The 19,580-nt window shown below is 35.3% G+C and overlaps 1 protein-coding gene across 40 annotated transcripts in view; it reads left to right on the top strand.

Annotated features, from left to right (window-relative positions):
• The window catches only part of PTPRD (protein tyrosine phosphatase receptor type D), a 2,082,753-nt gene that overhangs the window by 1,383,027 nt on the left and 680,146 nt on the right, over positions 1-19,580 (top strand). The window lies entirely within an intron of this gene.

Here is a 19,580-nt window from a genome sequence, read left to right as displayed (position 1 = left end):
TGCTATAATAGGTCCTCATTTTACAAGTGAAGAAACTGATGAGACTAAGATTATCCAGATTAGGTGCTTAATATTATATCCAGCATATTCCAAAATAAAAATGAGTATTTTTAATGGATTTTTAAGAACTGGCACTTAGTTTAGTTTGCATATGCATTAGGATTCTCCATAGAAACAGAGCCACTAGGATATACATATATATAATGAGAGAGATTTATTTTAAAGAATTGTGGTGGCTAACTAGTCTAAAATTCATAGGGCAAGCCAAAAGGCTGGAGATTCATGTCAGAGTCTTGAGTTCAAAGGCTAGAAACTGAAGCAAAATTAATATGTTATATTCTGCAGGAAGAACTTATTTATCTGCAAACTTCAATCTTTGCTCTTAAGTAAGGCCTTCACATTAATTGGATGAGGCCCATTCACATTGTGAAGGATAATCTGCTTTACTCATGGTTAACTGGTGGCAAATGTTAATTGCAGCTAAAAATACGCTATGGTAATGTCTAGACAAGTTTTTGACCAAATAACTAAGTACTACAATCTGGCCAAGCTGACACATGAAATTAATCATCACAGTATATTTGATTTAAATAAAAGAAGTCCCATGTTGTCCTATTTCATACAGTCTCAGAGATATTATTCAAAGCCAAGCAATCTGACCTCAGTGTCCATAAATTTATGACTCTCTTGTATAATTAGAAAACGTGAAAATGCCTTTCACAGTCCTTATCACAAGAAGCAAATCTTGGTTAAATCTGAGTTCATGTTAGATTCCGGGTACTTTCCAAGAGGAACCTCAGCAATGCTATTACTAATTAAGATTTCCTGTAACATTCTCTCCTCTTTCTTCACTCCTTTTTTATTTTTTGCTATAATTTTCCACCATTATATTGTTGAAGAGTTATCCTTTTAAGTCTTATTCTGAGATTCCATATTTAAAATCTTTAAATCAATCTCCCAAATAGCAGAGATATGTTCGGGATGGCTAGTAGCTTTTTTTTATACGCCTTCATACCTTTCTTATGTCCTCTTTCCATGAAATGCCCATTCATTTTGCTGGTTCAATCTGTGTGTGAGATCAATATGGAGAAAGAGGAATGTACACAAACCAAAATGTGACTTTATGTAACAATCGAACATAGTGTTTATACATATGAGCTCAACAAACTAAGATCACTTTGGGAAAGTTCATTAAGCCCTTGATACCTAAGATTCCCCATGTATAAAATGAAGATAATCATAATAATACAAATCATAGGACTGTAGTGAAGACTCAATATAATACATACCAAATATATAGAATAGTGCCTGAGGTTCTCAGATTAAAAAATATTTTTGTAAAAGTATAACTAATGGGATACAAAAAGATAATATATTTCTAGTTCATTCCATCACAAAAGCACTTTAATCTTGAAAGATATAAGCACCCTGAAAGAAGTAGCAGAGAATGTCATGTGCTCTGCCCAATGGTTTTTAAATCCCTCCCTTGTAAGAGTGACTTCCTAATGACATTCTGTAGTCTGATACCAATATGTGGCAGTGTTCTGTTTATTCTGCTTGAAGGCAAAAATAAGAAAATTAAGGAATGAGTGAGAGAGACAGAGTGTGTGTGTGTGTGTGTGTGTGTAATTTGCCAACTCTTCTTTCTTGGGAAAGACTTTTCATTCTGAGATCCCAACCATACTAAACTTTTCAGTATTTTTTAAATGACAAAATTATTATAAACTAGCTGGTGTTTTTAAAATCTTATTATGCAGGCCGGGCGCTGTGGCTCACGCCTGTAATCCTAGCTCTTGGGAGGCCGAGGCGGGCGGATTGCTCAAGGTCAGGAGTTCAAAACCAGCCTGAGCAAGAGCGAGACCCCGTCTCTACTATAAATAGAAAGAAATCAATTGGCCAACTGATATATATATAAAAAATTAGCCGGGCATGGTGGCACATGCCTGTAGTTCCAGCTACCAGGGAGGCTGAGGCAGAAGGATCGCTCGAGCCCAGGAGTTTGAGGTTGCTGTGAGCTAGGCTGATGCTGCAGCACTCACTCTAGCCTGGGCAACAAAACAAGACTCTGTCTCAAAAAAAAAAAAAAAAAAAAAAAATCTTATTATGCAGTAAATTTAAAGATTGGCATCACTATGGCTGTTCTTAAAATATTTGTAAAATATCCTGGTTTGTGAAATCAAATGTCTAAAGAAACAATCATTCTTCAGTCTGGCGAGAGCTCTGACATAACTGTGCTGTGATGCTGAGGAAGGGGTGTGGTCCATGCAGCAGGACTACAAAGCAGAAGACCATTTCTGTGTTTAAGCACAGACAGATTAAGAACATATTTGCTCTCAAACAGGAGGGGGAATACTCTACCTACAAAGCACATTAGTTTTCAATAGCAGAGTAACAAATTACTGCAAAATTAGCAAATTAAAATAGTACACACGTATTATCTCAGTTTCTGTGGATCAAGGTTCGAGGTATGGCTTAGCTGGGTCCTCTCTTCAAAATCTTACAAGGTTGCAAAGTACTGACTGGGCTGTATTTTCATCTGTAGGTTCATTAGGAAGGAATTTTCTTCCAGTCTCATTAAGTTGTTATCAGAATTCATATATTTTGGTCTGTGTGACTGAGAGCCCTCACCTTTTGCTGGTTGCAGGCTGGAGACCAACCTCAGGTGCTAGAGGCCATCCATAGTTCCCAGGGGATACCTGGAGTTCCTTGTCAGCTTGGGCTTCCTCAACATGACTGCTTACTTCATCAAGCCAGTGTGGAGAATCTCTCCTGTGTGAAGTCTCTAATCTCAGAGAGGGCCTAGTCTCTCATTTAAGGTCTTTTACCTGATTGAGTCAGGCCCTTTTAAATTTAGATTTCCCTTTAAATTAGCTCAAGATCAACCTATTTGGAATCTAAATTACATATCTGCAATATTCTCTGACCTTTGCCATATCTACTGATTAGAAGCAAGTTGCATGTCTCCTTCATGCACAATTGGAGGGTATTATATACAACGTGAATATAAGAGATTAGGGTAGAGAAAGGGTCATGGGGACCACCCCGTGGTGTGTCTGCCAGAGAAGATTAAATATGTTTTCCAAATTTATTTAAAAGTAGCATTATCAGTATACAGAAACAAGCAACAGCACTAAGATACTCTGGGCTCTAGCCTTGACTGACACTTATTAGCAGCTTAAACTGAACAGATTGCATAGCACATGAAGTATTTCACTTATGAAGATAAATACAAATCTTGAACTAAAAAATCCTTGAAGTTTGCAAAGAATGCCCAAATGCAACAATTATAGAATCTTCAACTGAGGCTTCAATCAATGAGAACAGATAATGTATCACTATGGCTGAACCCAAAGATAAAGTAAAAAGTACCTATTGCTTTTATTTAAGAAAAAATAAAATAAAGACTACTATTAATCAAGGAAAACTATATAGAACAATATGAGTTTTGTCTCATTTTTAAAAAATGCATAGGAAATGAATCTACTCTTGACTTTCAACTTTGTGCATATCATTTCTTTCAGAATTTGGATAACGTTGAACAGGCCAACTTGAATTCTTTGAATCCTTTGGATTAATTTCAATACCTATGTTCAAAGAAAAATGAGAATGGGGACATATATTAACTTATCACAACTGAATTTCCATACTTCTATGAAGGAATGAGAGGAAAACAGCATAGTATTTCTTATAAAAATACAAGACCCCTAATGTAAAACTGGCTTTATGAAAATCACCTTGATTTACTCCTTGACAAGTTGCCATCTTTGAATTGCATAAATTGCTTCTCCAACCTCTGTGTAAATCTAGATAATCAAGTGACACCGAGACAGAATCTAGCCAATTTAAGTCAAGATTTCCCTGTGAATAAATAAAATGCTGAGAGTTATGAAACTCAGCTGGTCTCCTAAACACTGCTGATACTCAAAATACATGACTGATTCCTCAAGGACTTTGTCCATAGAAGAAACAACTAGGGCAATATTTTACGATAAAATGTTGATTTACTTTAAACTCTATTCTCTGGCAGACAACTGTGGGAAAGGCTTTTTTTTTTTTTTTTTTTTTTTAATTTTTACAGGTTCTTTTTCTCCAATGGTAAATAATAGGCAATAGATGATCCTCAAGCTGACATTACACAATAGCTAGATGATTGAACCTGGCACTGCTGCAGTGAATTCATTTTTATACTGTTCCTCCTTCCAGTACTGTTAGGATTAGTTTTGGGTAATACTTGAGCTTTCTATATTAAATTAAGAGGTGTACAACATTTCTTTCATCTTCACATCCTAGTACTACCTTCATAAACTCCATTCAGAATAGTTAAGTTCATAGGAGCTGAGTAAGGTACTGCATTGATCACTGTAAGAAGATAAATAATTGGCGTTTAATGAAAGAGTTGATAACTTTGCTGCATGCAGTCCTCAAAACAAGGCTGGAGCCGTCAATCTAGGGTTCTAATTTAACAGCTAAGATAGCATCAGGATAACTTTTCTCACTTCGAGTCTGTGCCCAGACTACCTTCTATACTAACAATTTAAAGTTATATTCCTTCCACTTCAATCCTATTTCTTAAAATTAACCACTTTTCTCTTTTCCCCAAATAGCTTGTTCTAGTCATAAACACTTATTCATACATAAGTCATGAATGTATGAAAGTCAGTTTTTTGTGACTACTATTGTGGCTAATTTTATTTTCTTCTTTATACATTTCTGTATTTTCTGTTATTTTAATAAGCATTGACTTATAAATAAAAATGCTATTTCCATTTTGAAAAATATTAATAAATTTAAGGGCATTTTTTTCGGCATATGATGGGGGTACAGATTTTAAGGTTTCAATAAATGCCCTTCCCCCTTCCCCCCACAAGTCTGAGTCTCCAGCATGACCCTCCCCCAGACGGTGCACATCTCACTCATTATGTATGTATATACCCAACCCCCGCCCCCCTGACCAATACCCTATTACTGTAGTACCTATGTGTCCACTTAGGTGCTGCTCATTTAATACCAGTTTGCTGGTGAGTATATGTGGTTCTTGTTTTTCCATTCTTGGGATACTTCACTTAGTAGTATGGGTTCCAGCTCTAACCCGGAAAATATAAGATGTGCTATATCACTGTTGTTTCTTAGAGCTGAATAGTACTCCATGGTATACATATACCACATTTTATTAATCCATTCTTGGATTGATGGGCACTTGGGCTGCTTCCACAGTCTTGCAATTATGAGTTGTGCTGCTATAAACATTCGAGTGCAGGTGTCTTTTTTGTAGAGTGTCATTGGATCTTTTGGGTAGATGCCCAGTAATGGGATTGCTGGATCAAATGGTATATTCACTTGTATCACTTTAAGGTATCTCCAAATTGCTTTCCACAGAGGTTGAAATAGTTTGCAGTCCCACCAGCAGTGTAGGAGTGTTCCTCTCTCTCCACATCCATGCCAGCATTTGTTGTTCAGGGTCTTTTTGATAAAGGCCATTCTCATTGGAGTTAAGTGATATCTCATTGTGGTTTTGATTTGCATTGCTCTGATGATTAGAGATGTTGAGCATTTTTTCATATGTTTGTTAGCCATTCTTCTGTCTAAGGGCATTTTTATTTAGCAATAGTACTTCAATGTCTTGATATTTCAACTAAATTATTAGGAATTTATTAGGAATTTCTTGGGAATTTAAAGTTTCACCTTGAGAAATTTTTAAGTATAATTTTTTTTATACCTTCCATCAGGTCTTCACATACATTATAGCCTTATTTATTACAAAATAAAGGCACATTCTTAGTATGTTGCTTCTTAAGTAGGTGCTTTCTATTTTCCTTTGTATGTATGAAATCCTATTACAAAATTGGAGATAATAAACCTATTATCTCCTATTTGCCTATCACCCTGAAACTATTTTAAAAATGCCTAAATATTCTCTTGTAAAGAAATTTGATATAAAACATCACTTGCAATATACAGATGAAAAAGAATGTAACCTATTGTTTTAGCAATAAAACGTAAAAAGTGATGCAAAAGTAGTTATTAAAATACTAGATGATAGTGAATGTCGTAAGTTTTAAAACAAATTCGAGAATTGCATATACATTGCTGGTGGGCATGTAAAATGGCATAGCCGCTCAAGAAAACAGTAATTTCTTATAAAATTAAACAAGCAAGTACCATACAACCCAGTAATTGCACTTATGGGCATTCAGCCCCGGGAAATAAAAACCTCTGTTTATATAAAACCTGTACATGAATGTTCATGGAAGGCTTAGTTGTAATAGCCAAAAACTGGAAGCAGGACAGATGTCCACTTCAATGGGTAAACGGTTAAATAACCTGTGGTGTACTCATTTAATGAATTAGTACTCAATAATTAAAAGGAGCACACCATCAACACACTCAACAACTTGGATGAATCTCAAGGGAATTATGCTAAGGAGGAGGAGGAAAAGGAGGAGAAGTATTATTGTAAAAGGTTACATATTAAATGTATTCATTTATTAATATTTTTGAAATAAAATATAGAGATGGAGAACAGAGTAGTTGTGCTAGAGGTTAGGGCCCAGTAGTTGGAGAAGATAGGGAAGAAAGAGGTGAATATGATTAAAGAAAAGAGCAACATGAGGAATCCTTGAAGTGTTGGAACTGTTCTGTATCCTATCTCTGGTGCTGGATACACAAACCTACACATGTGATTAAAATTGCATACAACTAAATACACATACAACTGAAAAAGTCTGGATAATATCAGTGACTTGTATCAATGTCAGTATTCTGGTTTGGACTAGTCTGCATTCACTCCTAGAGCCCCTCCCTCCATCATCTCAGCACAATGTATTAGGAAAACCCACAGAACCCAACTTCACCTTGGGAAAGGAAAGAAAAGACTACAACATATATCCAATGTTTAGACTTTTGAGGGGAGCTACCTGAGCATTTCATTTTTGTCTCCTTGGTCTTAGCACTGACAGAACCCAAAATATCCTAGATGCCTGGGCGCTGCTGAGAACAGCAGCAAAAAGAGAATTGGATGGTATACTGCTGCTCCAGAGGACAGATAGTACAGCAGACAGACACCAGAGGGAGCAAGAAATTATGAACTCCTGAAAAAGGAAACCAGCAATTCCCTGTAGTTAGGAATTTACACACCCAAGTCCAAAGAACACATCCACAGAAATGTAATGAGAGGCCCTCAAAATCTCTAGCCAGGCTGATTACTGAAGATCTTTCCTATACATAACCAGTTTGTAAAGTCTGTGAAAGGTAGCAGTTCTTTTCAAATGCAGAGACAAAAACACAATGTCAAGGAACAAGAAACAGGAAACACTGCCCCAAAAAGGGACAAAATAAACCTCCAGAAAACCACCCTGAAGAAGTATAGATATATGGACTATCTGACAAGGTATTTAAAATAACTGTAATAAAAAATGCTCAATGAACTCAGGAAAACAATGCATAAACAAAATGGGTATTTGAAAAAAGAGAAAATATTTTTTTAAAGACACACATATAGAAATTTAGGAGCTAAAGAATGCCATAGCTGAACTGAAAAATTCACTAGAAGAGTTCAATGACAGACTTGAGCAAACAGAAGAAAGTATTGGTAAACTCAGACTACTGTAAATTGTGTAGTCAGGAGCAGAAAGTAAAAAAAGAAAAAGAGTATAAAGGCTTAAAGACTTAGAGGATACCATCAGGCAGACCAATATATACATTGTGAACATTATAGAGGAGAGAGAGAGAAAAAAGCTAAAAGCTTATTTAAAGAAATAGCCAGAAATGTTAACCTCTTAGAAGTAAAGAGTAGAACAGAAGTTACTAGAGGCTAGAAAGAGTATGGGGAAGGGGGATAGGAAGAGATTTGTTAAAGGATACAAAATTACAGCTAGATAGGAGATGTTCTAGTGTTCTATAGCCCTATAGGATGACCATAGATAACAATTATATATCTTCAAATAGCTAAAAAAAAAAGAATATTGAATCTTCCCAAAAAAGAAATGAATGTCTAAGATGATGGATATGCTAATTATCCTGATCTGATCAGTATACATTGTACATTTAAAAACATAATTATGTAACCCCATGAACATGTTAAATTATTATGCATCATTTTTTAAATAAAAATTTATTTAAAAGAAATAATAGCCAAAGATTTCTCAAATCTGGGGGAGGAAATGAACATGCAGATTCAAGAAGCACAAAAGTCTTAACATAGGATAATCCAAAGAAGTCTATGTGGAGATGCATTATAATACAAGTGCGGAAGTCAAAGATGGGGAGTTTTGAAAACTGCAGGAGAAAAGTGATTTGTCACATACAAAGAAACCCTCATAAGACTATCAATGGATACCTCAGAAAAATTGTGCAGGCCAGAAGAGAGTGAGATAATATATTCAAATTACTGAAATTAAAACAAACAGAAAAATATCAACCAAGAATATCTGACAAAACTATACTTCAAAAATGAAAAAATAAATGAAGTCTTTCTCAGATAAATAAAAGGTCAGGAAGCTAATCACCACTAGACCTGATTTATAAGCAATGCTATAGGGCGTCTTATTGAAGTGAAAGTGTGCTAAACAGCAACACAAAGCATACAAATGTGTGAAGCTCTTTGGTAAAGATAAATACATAGACAAAAAATACCATAATACCACAATTGGTAGTATATAACTCACTGTTAATTCTGATATAGAAGTTAAAAACAAAGTATCTAACTATAAAAATATCTGTAACTATAAAAATATGTTAACAGATACACAATACGAAAAGAATTTGTGACATCAGTAACAACTTGTGGGGAAGAAAAAGTGTAGTTTTCATATATGATTGAAGTTAGATTGTTATCAGCTTAAACGAGATCATTATGACTATAAGATGTTTTATGTAAGCCTATGGTAACCAAAAGGAAAAATATCTAAAGATACACAAAAGAAAATAAGAAATCAAAACATGTCATTACAAAAAAAAAAAAACAAAACAAAAATAAATGATGAAACACAAAGACAGAAGAAAGTTATAAGACAAAACAATAAAATGGCAATAATGAGTGCCTTCCCTATCAATAATTACTTTAAATGTAAATTGATTGAACTCCTCAATCAAAAGACAGACTGGCTGAATATAATTTTTTTTTTAAAAAACACTCAATTACATGCTACCTACAAAAGACTTAAACACTCACATAGCTGAAATTGAAAGGATGAGAAAAGATATTCCATGAAAATGGTAACCAAAAGAGCAAAAGAGGGCATATTTATATCAGACAAAATAGACTTCAAATAAAAAAAAAAAAAACACACAAGAGACAAAGATTACATAATGATAAAAATGTCAGTTTACACAGAAAAAATAACATTCACCCAAGATCAGAGCATCCAAATACATGAAGCAAGTGCTGATAAATTGAAGGGAGGAATGGACAGCAACACAACTATGTAGGGAAGTTCAAAGCCCACCATCAGTAACAAATAGAACATCCACATATTCAATAGGAGACAGAAGACTTGAACCGCTCTAGAGATCAAATGGACCCAACAGCCACATACACATAACATTCCACCCAACAGTAGCAGAATATATATTCTTCTAAAACTACACAAAACATTTTCTAGGATAGACCACATGTTAGGTCACAACACCAGTCTTAACAAATTTAAGAGGATTAAAATCAAAGTATATTTTCCAACCACAGTGGAAAAAAACTAGAAATCAGTAGCACAAGGAAAACTAGAAGATTTACAAATATGGAGAAATTAAACAATGCTTCTTATGAGGTACATAACCAATGGGTCAAAGATCAAACCAGACCAAAAAGGAAATAGAAAATATCCTGAGATGAACAAAAATGAAAACATAATATACCAAAACTTATGGGATTCAGCAAAAGCAGTACTAAAATGGGAGTTTATGGCAATAAATACCTACATTAAAAAAGGATTTCAAACAAACAACCCAACTTTACTAGCAAACCAGATTGACTGCTAGAAATAAAGAGGGATGTAGTGACAAAATAGATAAAAAAAACAAATTGTAATGAAAATTTGAATAGCACAGTTATGAAACTTGTCCTAATTAAAATATGGCCACTAGCAGAATAGATATTTTCTTCAATTACGTGTAGAACATTTATGAAAACAAACCACATAATAGACGACCATGCAACAAGTCTCAGCACATTTCACGGCATTCAAATCATAATAAAGTGTATTTAAGGACCATAGTTGAATAAAGCTAGCAATCAATAAAATTAAAGAGCACAACTTTAAATGCCTAAAAATTTAAACATGATACATATAAACAACCTATAAATTAAAGAAGATTTAATATTAGAGAAAATATTTTACTGCATAATGATGAAATTATGACCTAGAATAACTTTTGGAATGCAGCTAAAGTGTAAATGAAAATACACTGTGTAGCTTTAAATGCAATAGATAGGCTATGGCCTAGTGTCCAATTCAAGAAACTAGAAAAGAACAGCATAATGAACACAAAGAAAGCAGAAGAAAGAAAATAATGAAGGAGCATAAGTAAATGAAATGAAAAATAACTGTAAAACAGAGCCAAGGGACACATTTAAATGCTGGTTGCTTGAAGACACTAATAAAGTTGATAAACTTCTAACGAGACAAGTCAGGCAAAAGAAACAAATACAAATTATCAATATTAGAAATGCAAAAAGATGACATCACTATATGTACTAAAATTTGTTAATGAAAATAAGAGAATTGGTTTTCTATTCTGGACATATAGAATGCTTTACAAATTTTTTTTTTTTTTTCATAGCCCATACATACGTTGCCTTCTCTCCTGCTGATTGTTTCCTGAAGCACTATAACAAATTACCACAAACCTGATGGCTTAAAACAACAGAAATTTATTCTCTCATAGTTCTGGAAGTTCTGTCCATAGGTCCAAAATCAGTGTCCCTGGGCCAAAATCAGAGTGTCAGCAAGGCCACACTTCCACTCAAAAGTTTAGGAGAAAATCCATTCATTTTCTCTTCAAGCCCTTGGTACTTGCCATGTCTGAGTTCTGGCTGCATCATTTAAATCTCTGCTTTTGTGGTCAGTCTATCTTCTCTTCTCTTCTGTCTGTGAAATCTTCCTCTGCCCCTTTCTTATAGGGATAACAGATTGCATTTAGAGTCCACTCAATAATCCAGAATAATCTCCCCATCTCAAGACCCTTAGTTTAGTCACATCTTCAAGGACTTTTTTTCTTTTGCCATATACAGTCATATTCATAGGTTCCATGGATGTCTTTGGGGAGCCCATTTTTCAGCCTACCATGGTAACTAAAGAATTTTATTCTAATTAACTTAAAAATTTAATTAAAAGATGAACAAATTTTCAGAAAAACAACCTACCGGAGCTAACACAAGAAGAGATATAAAATATGACTTTTCTTATATTTATTAGAGATTAAATCTGTTTTTTAAAAAATCTTCCCACATAAAAAATTCTGGTAAAGATGGCTTTAGCAGCGATTTCTTCCAAATGTAAGAAGCAACACCAATCTTACATGTAAAGGATAATTCCGAACTGATTTTATGAGGGTAGAATAACACTTATACCAAGCTTTGATATAAATATTAGAAAAAGAATATTAACTTCAAATTTTCTCATGAACACAGATGCAGCAATCATAAATGAAACCTTTGCAAACTGAATCCCTCTAATTGTAGGTAGGTATACATGTCTGATAGTATACATAACAGCTAACATGTATTAAAAATTTACTTTGTATTATGTATCAATTTTGTCATGCTCTACATGAATATTCTTATATAATTTTCACTATTAACTTATGAATTAGGCACTGTTTTTAACCCCATTTAACAGATAAGAAATGAGATATGGTGAGGTTAAATGGTTTACATTTATACATTATATTAATTAATAGCATAACTAAATTCCACTAATAAGAACTACTGGGGCTGGGTGCAGTGGCTCATGCCTGTAATCTTAGCACTCTGGGAGGCTGAGGCTGGAGGATAGCTTGAGCTCAGGAGTTCGAGACCAGTCTGAGCAAGAGTGAGACCCCGCCGGGCGCGGTGGCTCACGCCTGTAATCCTAGCTCTCTGGGAGGCTGAGGCGGGCGGATTGCTCAAGGTCAGGAGTTCGAAACCAGCCTGAGCAAGAGTGAGACCCCGTCTCTACTATAAATAGAAAGAAATTAATTGGCCAACTAATATATATACAAAAAATTAGCCGGGCATGGTGGCGAATGCCTGTAGTCCCAGCTACTTGGGAGGCTGAGGCAGCAGGATTGCTTGAGCCAGGAGTTTGAGGTTGCTGTGAGCTAGGCTGACGCCATGGCACTCACTCTAGCCTGGGCAACAAAGCGAGACTCTGTCTCAAAAAAAAAAAAGAGTGAGACCCCATCTCTACTATAAAAAGAAATTAGCCAAACAACTAAAAATAGAAAAAATTAGCCGGCACCATGGCATGTGCCTGTAGTCCTAGCTACTCAGGAGGCTGAGGCAGGAGGATCGCCTGAGCCCAGGAGTTTGAGGTTGCTGTGAGCTAGATTGATGCCATGACACTCCAGCCCTGGGCAACAGACTGAGCCTCTGTCTCCAAAAAAAAAAAAAAAAAAAAACAAAAAACAAAAAACAAAAAAACCAAAAAACTCAGGAAGCCTTCCAGAGACCTGAGGTATAACCTCAAGGAAGAGAGAAATGTGACTATAGGAGGGACAGTTTATTGCTTAAAACTCTGGTCCAAGTGACAATTATTTTACTGCTAATTGAATGTTCTTCCATCATAACCTGAAATTCCATAATTTATTTTTTCCCATGGTGAGAAAAGTCTGTTAAACTATAATCCAGATATTGTCACTCTTCTACTCAAAATGCCTGTCAGCTTCATATTTCATTTGATTGTCTTTATGATGGTCTGCAAGGTCCTACACAATGGACTTTACGTCTTACTCCTACTTCCCTGTTTTCCACTCTGCAGCCACACTGACCTCCTTACTGTTTCTCACACAGGCTGGTACAGTTCATCCTCTTAGCCTGTGCACAGAACGTGCTTCCCACAGATCTCTCTCCCAACCGGACCTTATCAATTTCTCCCATTGCCACACTTTTCAACAAAGTCTACCCTGATCTATTTAAAATTTAATCCCCAACCCCAAGGCACCTCCTTCCATCTGATCCCGATTTGTTTCCATAGCACTAACACGTTCTAACACACTATTTAAATAATTCGTTTAATATGTTTATTATCAATCTCTGCCCAGTAGAATTGAAACTCCAACAGGGAAGAGATTTTTGTCTACCTTATACACTGCTGTATCCACAGCTCCTAGGGGAGTGCCTGTTCCACAGCAAATACTCAATGAATATTTGTAGGATGAATGCTTCAGCCAAAAATTCTGACATATAAAAAAAATAAATCTATATTTGAGACTGATTGCTCAGAGGACAGGAAATTCAAAGGCTGCAACATAGTTCTGTGCATTTGTTTTAAAATACATGAAATTGGATGATATCGTATTATATCATATCTTTATGCTTGCTATCTGGATCCATAAGCTACTTGCTCATTTCATCATTAGACAATTTCTTCCAAATCCTATATTCAGGTCGCTTTTCTGAACACAAAACTGTAGTTCTTTAATGAAGCATCATTACCATGATGAGTTTCATCAATTTGACTGAGTGTCCATCCACACTAACTGCGCAACTCCATAGGAAAGACTGCTGTTATCTGAAATCATTGAGCTAACAGTATTCAGTTCAGACAGTCTTATCTTTAAGGGAAGCAATGGAAATGTATTTGGTGTGGGACATTTTTTGAATATAGTGGACTTTTTTTTCTTATCCCTTGATGTTGTATGCCAGGTCCATCAATGTCAGACAGAAACAGTCTGACCTTGAAATGTTTGGTCCAGGTGCCATGGATGAACTGAATCAGATCAATCAAACAGCTGATTGGATCATTGTGTGACAATCAGTTTTCAAGATGACCCAAGAAAAGACATTATGGAACAGTAAATTCTGACTATATAAAATGTAACTATAGATTACCTTAAAAAGAAATCCTGATGACCTATATACAAATTACCCAACACACTATTTTATGATAGGGTAGTCTGAAGCAATGCAGATGATTTCCATATTTTTAATTCTGCTAAACTTGGGATCTTTCAAAATAGACTCACACAACAAATAGCAGTAACAAATAGAATCTACATGTTGAAACTACAGATGCTGAGAAAACTTGTAAATTCATTTCATATGCCTTAAATTTCTTAAAGCTCAGTTATGTAAATTATTTTTCTAAGACATAACAATTTGTATATTATGGTATATTATTAGCACAAAATGAAACTGATTCAAGCACTCAACTGATTTTTTTTTCACCAAAATTTGCATCTCACTCGTATATATTTTAAAACCATGCCACAGTCAATAAAAGTAATTACTCTAGGATTAGGCATAGCTTTTATTTGATTAATGCTGTGTTGTATAAAATAGAAGACTATTCTTGAATTATTGCAAAACCTCATCAGACTTAAGCTATGTCCTTCTCTAGTGACCTGGCAAAAGTGATTTAGGCAGGGAAAACTTTCAGATATTTTTAATCGGTCTGAATACAGCACATCTTTTCTTTTGGCATACATGAGAAAAACAGTTTTCCACGTACTGATGTTCATTAAACATCTTACTCTTGAACATTATCTAGCCTAATGCTACACTTGGTAAAATTGTTTTGATATGTGTTCAGTTTTTCACTCAACCTATGCTTTTGAGCCCTAGTATATGCTGGGCATTTCATCTGTGTATTAAGGATAAGGATTCAGCAGTAAACAAGATAGCCTAAATCTATTTGAGAAGAAAAGTTTTTTTTTTTTTTTAAAAAATGAAAAAGATAATTACAGATTATGGCGAGTTGAAAGAAGAAAATATGGTGATTTGCTACAGTAATTGGGAACCAGCTTGGATAGGATAAGAGAAGGCTTCTCACATAGCCTGAGTCACCTGTGAGGGCTAAATCCTAATTTTTTTGATGAGAGCAGGCATTTCAGTAAGGCAGAACCTTAACTCCTAAATCACTATTCTGCTGTTTACTTTCAAAAACAGTTTTTTTCAAGTTCATGGCAACCCTGGGTAAAAAAAAAAAAAATTGACCTCCTTAAGTATGAAGAATTGCACCGAATCATCGAGTTACAGAATGCTACATCTGGAAGCCATCTTCAAATTCATCTACTGTCTAGTTTCATCTCATTTTAAAGATGAGATACCCAATGCCCAGAGAGGTAAATAGTTTTATAAAAATTTACCAATACTAGTTGGAAGCAGAGCAATGACAAACACTGAGGTCTCTTGACTCCCAGTTGAATGTTCATTTATCCCATCATAACCCTCTGTCTCAGAACCCAGGAGTCAAGGCTGGTTTTCCACTGATAGGAAAGCCTGAGATATACTACCCGGATCAAGTAAGGCTAAGGATCACCACATGCAACCCTTAGCCATTGTGATACTACACCTCTTCTACAGGGTGCAAGTGATCACATTCAAACTTAAACACCCCTAATTTGAGGTAAGTTCTTTATTTCTGAAGTTTAAGAGCTGCCTGGGAGATGGAAAAATAGGCCACACGATTCCTGTTAAAATTGAGTCAGGAAATTCACTGTGAATAAAGGTAGAAATCGAATGATGAATATAACCAGCCATATGATATTTACACAGTAACATGACATTTTAAATTGCTTGGGCTGTTTTCACTACTGGCTATTTTCACTATTGGCATTATTCATCCACTGAGACATACATTCAGTCCTGCCTGCTAAATCAGCGAAATTTTGGACCTTTCTCAAGCATAATTAGACAGACAGACAGATGGACAGAAGGAAAAAAGACCTGTTTTCCTGTGGGGGTAGGGTTTGTGAGGATACAAGGAAAATTGTGATGACTGAAAAAATTGAGAAGCATAGTCCCAAACCTTGAAAATACAATCAGTTTCTTCTATAAGTCACAAGAAATGTAGAAGAATTATTAGTCATGCCAATTATTGACGGTTAATCAGGTGTTTGCTAATTAGTGTCCATGCACTATTTTTTATCAGCTGTTTAATGTTTTTTTTTATATCTCCATTTATTAAATGAGCACCAAATTGTGCTTTGACATGTAATCCTACCTGTTTTATCATTTAGTTACATATGTTCAAGACCATTTATGTGACTGGACATCAGTATTAAGTAGAATTTTATGCTGTTAAGTAAACTTGAACTTCAGCTATTCAGGAATATAAAATGCAATAGAAAAGAGAGGACTAGAGCACAAGGGATTGAGGTTGATTTTATGAGAAAGGGCATTGGATGGGGAAGAACTACTTGTAATAATGCTTGGTTTGTTAATGCTTTATGTTCAGAGGCATCTTTTTATTTCTACTCCTGCAGTCAATTCTTGGTGTCCATTATCCCCCCAGAGCAGTGGGGTTTGGCATGTTTTCTTTGAACTTGCCAGAGATTCTGTTTGAAGGGGATTACTTGAGTTTGACAACTGGGAGCAACCGTGCCCCTCTCCAGGAGGAAAGAGGAGCTGTTTATTTGACCAGCTGAGAGAAATGTACACAGAAGCAGACCTGCTAGTGCCACTGGGTCCCAAGGCCCTCAGTAGGATACAGAATAACAGCTGTTTGCTACAGTGAACAGATCAGAGGATTTTCATTTAATAATTCGGTGCTCTTATTAATATTTCTAATGGACCTGGTTTCATCATGTGCTGCTGTGACCCTTTCCACCTAACATTTTAGGGGTAGTAAGGCTGGCCAGTATTCTAAGCCACTAATGAATTGTCTTAGAGTATCTTAGAAATATTAGGTTATATATGGATATGGACTAAAAGGAAAAGGAAAGAAGCGGCATGTAATAGTCTTCTTCTAAGTCCTCATTGTCTTGTTGTTGTTATTAAACAAGATTCTAGAATTTAAGGCTACATGTCCATAAAAGGGATATCATTGCAATAGAAATGAGAAATTGGATTTGAAATCTATTGTGATTACAAGAGATACACTGTCGTCAACTCCATTGACTTGCTTTGCTCGTTTGTTGCAGTATAGCACATATACAGAAAAACACAAAAAACAATTTTATAAATACAGGAATTTTTACAAAATAAATAACCCACACAATCACCATGAACACAGACACTGCCCTGAAAGACTCCCTTTGTCCCCTTCTATTTAATATCCCTACCCTTCCTCCCTAAAAGTAACCACTATCCTGATTTCTAATACCAAACTTCAGTTATGCTTGCTTTTGAAATTTATATAAACAAAGTTATTTCAAAATGTATGCTTTTGTATTTCGCTTTTTTAAACATTATGTTTGGGAGAGTCTACATTGTTGCAAGTAGCTGTAGTTTGCTAATTTTTATTGCTGAATAGGATTCTGTTGTAGAACTATACTGCAATTTGGGGTTTTTCTCCCCATTGCAATGTTGTACTTATGGTTCATACCATTGAATAGGACACTGCTTTATTCTAATTCTCTCAGTTGATGGGTGCAACTGTGACTCCATCATAGCCCAGGTTGTTAAAAAGCTAGTCATACGTACAAGCATTAGTTGCCTATTTTCTGTCCTCAATATTTAAATACTAAGTCACTTGGATGGTTTCTCTTTCCAAAATGATTAAGTAGGAGATGTATGTTTTAGTATTCCCATGAATTTTTTTCCTATAACTTCATTTTATTTTATTTTATTTTATTTTATTTTTTTTGAGACAGAGTCTCGCTTTGTTGCCCAGGCTAGAGTGAGTGCCGTGGCGTCAGCCTAGCTCACAGCAACCTCAAACTCCTGGGCTCGAGCGATCCTTCTGTCTCAGCCTCCCGAGTAGCTGGGACTACAGGCATGCGCCACCATGCCCGGCTAATTTTTTATATATATATCAGTTGGCCAATTAATTTCTTTCTATTTATAGTAGAGACGGGGTCTTGCTCTTGCTCAGGCTGGTTTTGAACTCCTGACCTTGAGCAATCCGCCCGCTTCGGCCTCCCAGAGAGCTAGGATTACAGGCGTGAGCCACCGCGCCCGGCCTATAACTTCATTTTAGAATGGTCTGTGTAAATATTAGAGAATTGAAATCTTTGTAAATATTAGGAAATCCTATAATAAAAGAGGGTGTGAATAGAAGCTGTTTATTTCTGCCTCATGAATGTGACTTATTTTTATAAAATATTTATATTCCTAATTATGTCTAATTTAGGCTAATTTTATTCTTTTCCATTCCTTGTACACACCTTGACTATTAGCAAAACAGAAGCATGTTTGGTGGCAATAGGAAAATGTTGGAATCAAAGATTTAAATTACATACAAAAAGTTCATGGATAACAAAAAATTAGGAATTTCGTTCATTCTTTATAAATTCTCTGCAGCTCTACTCCCCCTCACACCTTTCTGATGTTATTTGATAGTGGCCATATATCCTATTTATGTGGACACACTTTACTAGACATTATTATGATGACATGTCAGATACACCCAACAACTTTCTATTTGAATCCTGTTTTTCATTCTTCACTTACCAAAAAATCCCTTAGGAGGTCTGATTCTTTTCTTGAATTTAAAATTTCAGGCTTCATTTGTGTCCTGGTAGAATCTAAATCTATTTTAACAGATAGTTTTCAAAGTAAAATTCATTTAAACCATCCAGAAAGTTATATTTCATGTTCATATTAAATTTTACATTATGATAAAAATGGGGAAGAGGGTATAAGGGCAAATTGGATGTTCTCCAAGGTCCCATTCAGCTTAAATGTGCTTCGATTTAGAGAAAAAGACATTGCCAATATTGAAAGTCCCAGGAAAGAATAGACCGCTTTTAAGTCTGTGGCAGAGTAATGTTTTGAATGCATTTTAAGTTGTTCATTGATTTTCTGAAGGAGAAAAAGAATCTTTATATATTAGAGTATGTGATCCTCTGTTTCCTGTAATCAGATTATTATCCATAATGCCAACTATATTTATATAGTTATTTAAGGTTTATGAAGAGCTTTTCATGAACATTTAATCATCACAACCACCCTATAACAGATCTCCCTCCTCCCCAGGAAAGAGAAAAAGATTAGGATGCAGCTGCAAAACCATGTAAGCAACCTAGCCAAGATCACCGAGTTAGTAAACGGAGTCGGTGCACAAAGAACTCTCTCAAAAAGGTCATTACTGCAGTCTCAGTGTAAATATCATCCTAATGTATTTTTTTTTACTTTTAACATACATACTTGAAATCTGCTTACTTTAAAATAGTTTGGTATAAATGTGATCTAATAAACATGTTTGTGTTATCAAATAATGAAGAAAAATTCAACAAAATGTACAGGTCTACCCAAAACATGGAAGACATGGCAAGGTTGGTAGAGAAGATTAGGTGTCATTGAGTAGCTCATAAGCATAACCTTATTCAGCTTAAAATCCCCCAAATCCTTACTGTCCAGCAAGAAAGTAATACAAACCTTAGTAGTTTTAAGCCACACTCTTCTTAAGGGATGAAAATGCTCATTGGCATAAATTTCCCATAGAGGACAATTTAACCCACATTAAGAAGAAATTGAAGAATGTTGAGAATGACCCTACTGACCA

The sequence above is a fragment of the Microcebus murinus genome, chromosome 12, assembly GCF_040939455.1.
Source record: "Microcebus murinus isolate Inina chromosome 12, M.murinus_Inina_mat1.0, whole genome shotgun sequence".
In the NCBI taxonomy this organism is placed as follows: domain Eukaryota; kingdom Metazoa; phylum Chordata; class Mammalia; order Primates; family Cheirogaleidae; genus Microcebus; species Microcebus murinus.
Note: the sequence above shows the minus strand (reverse complement) of the source record. Positions and strands in the feature narration are given on the sequence as shown.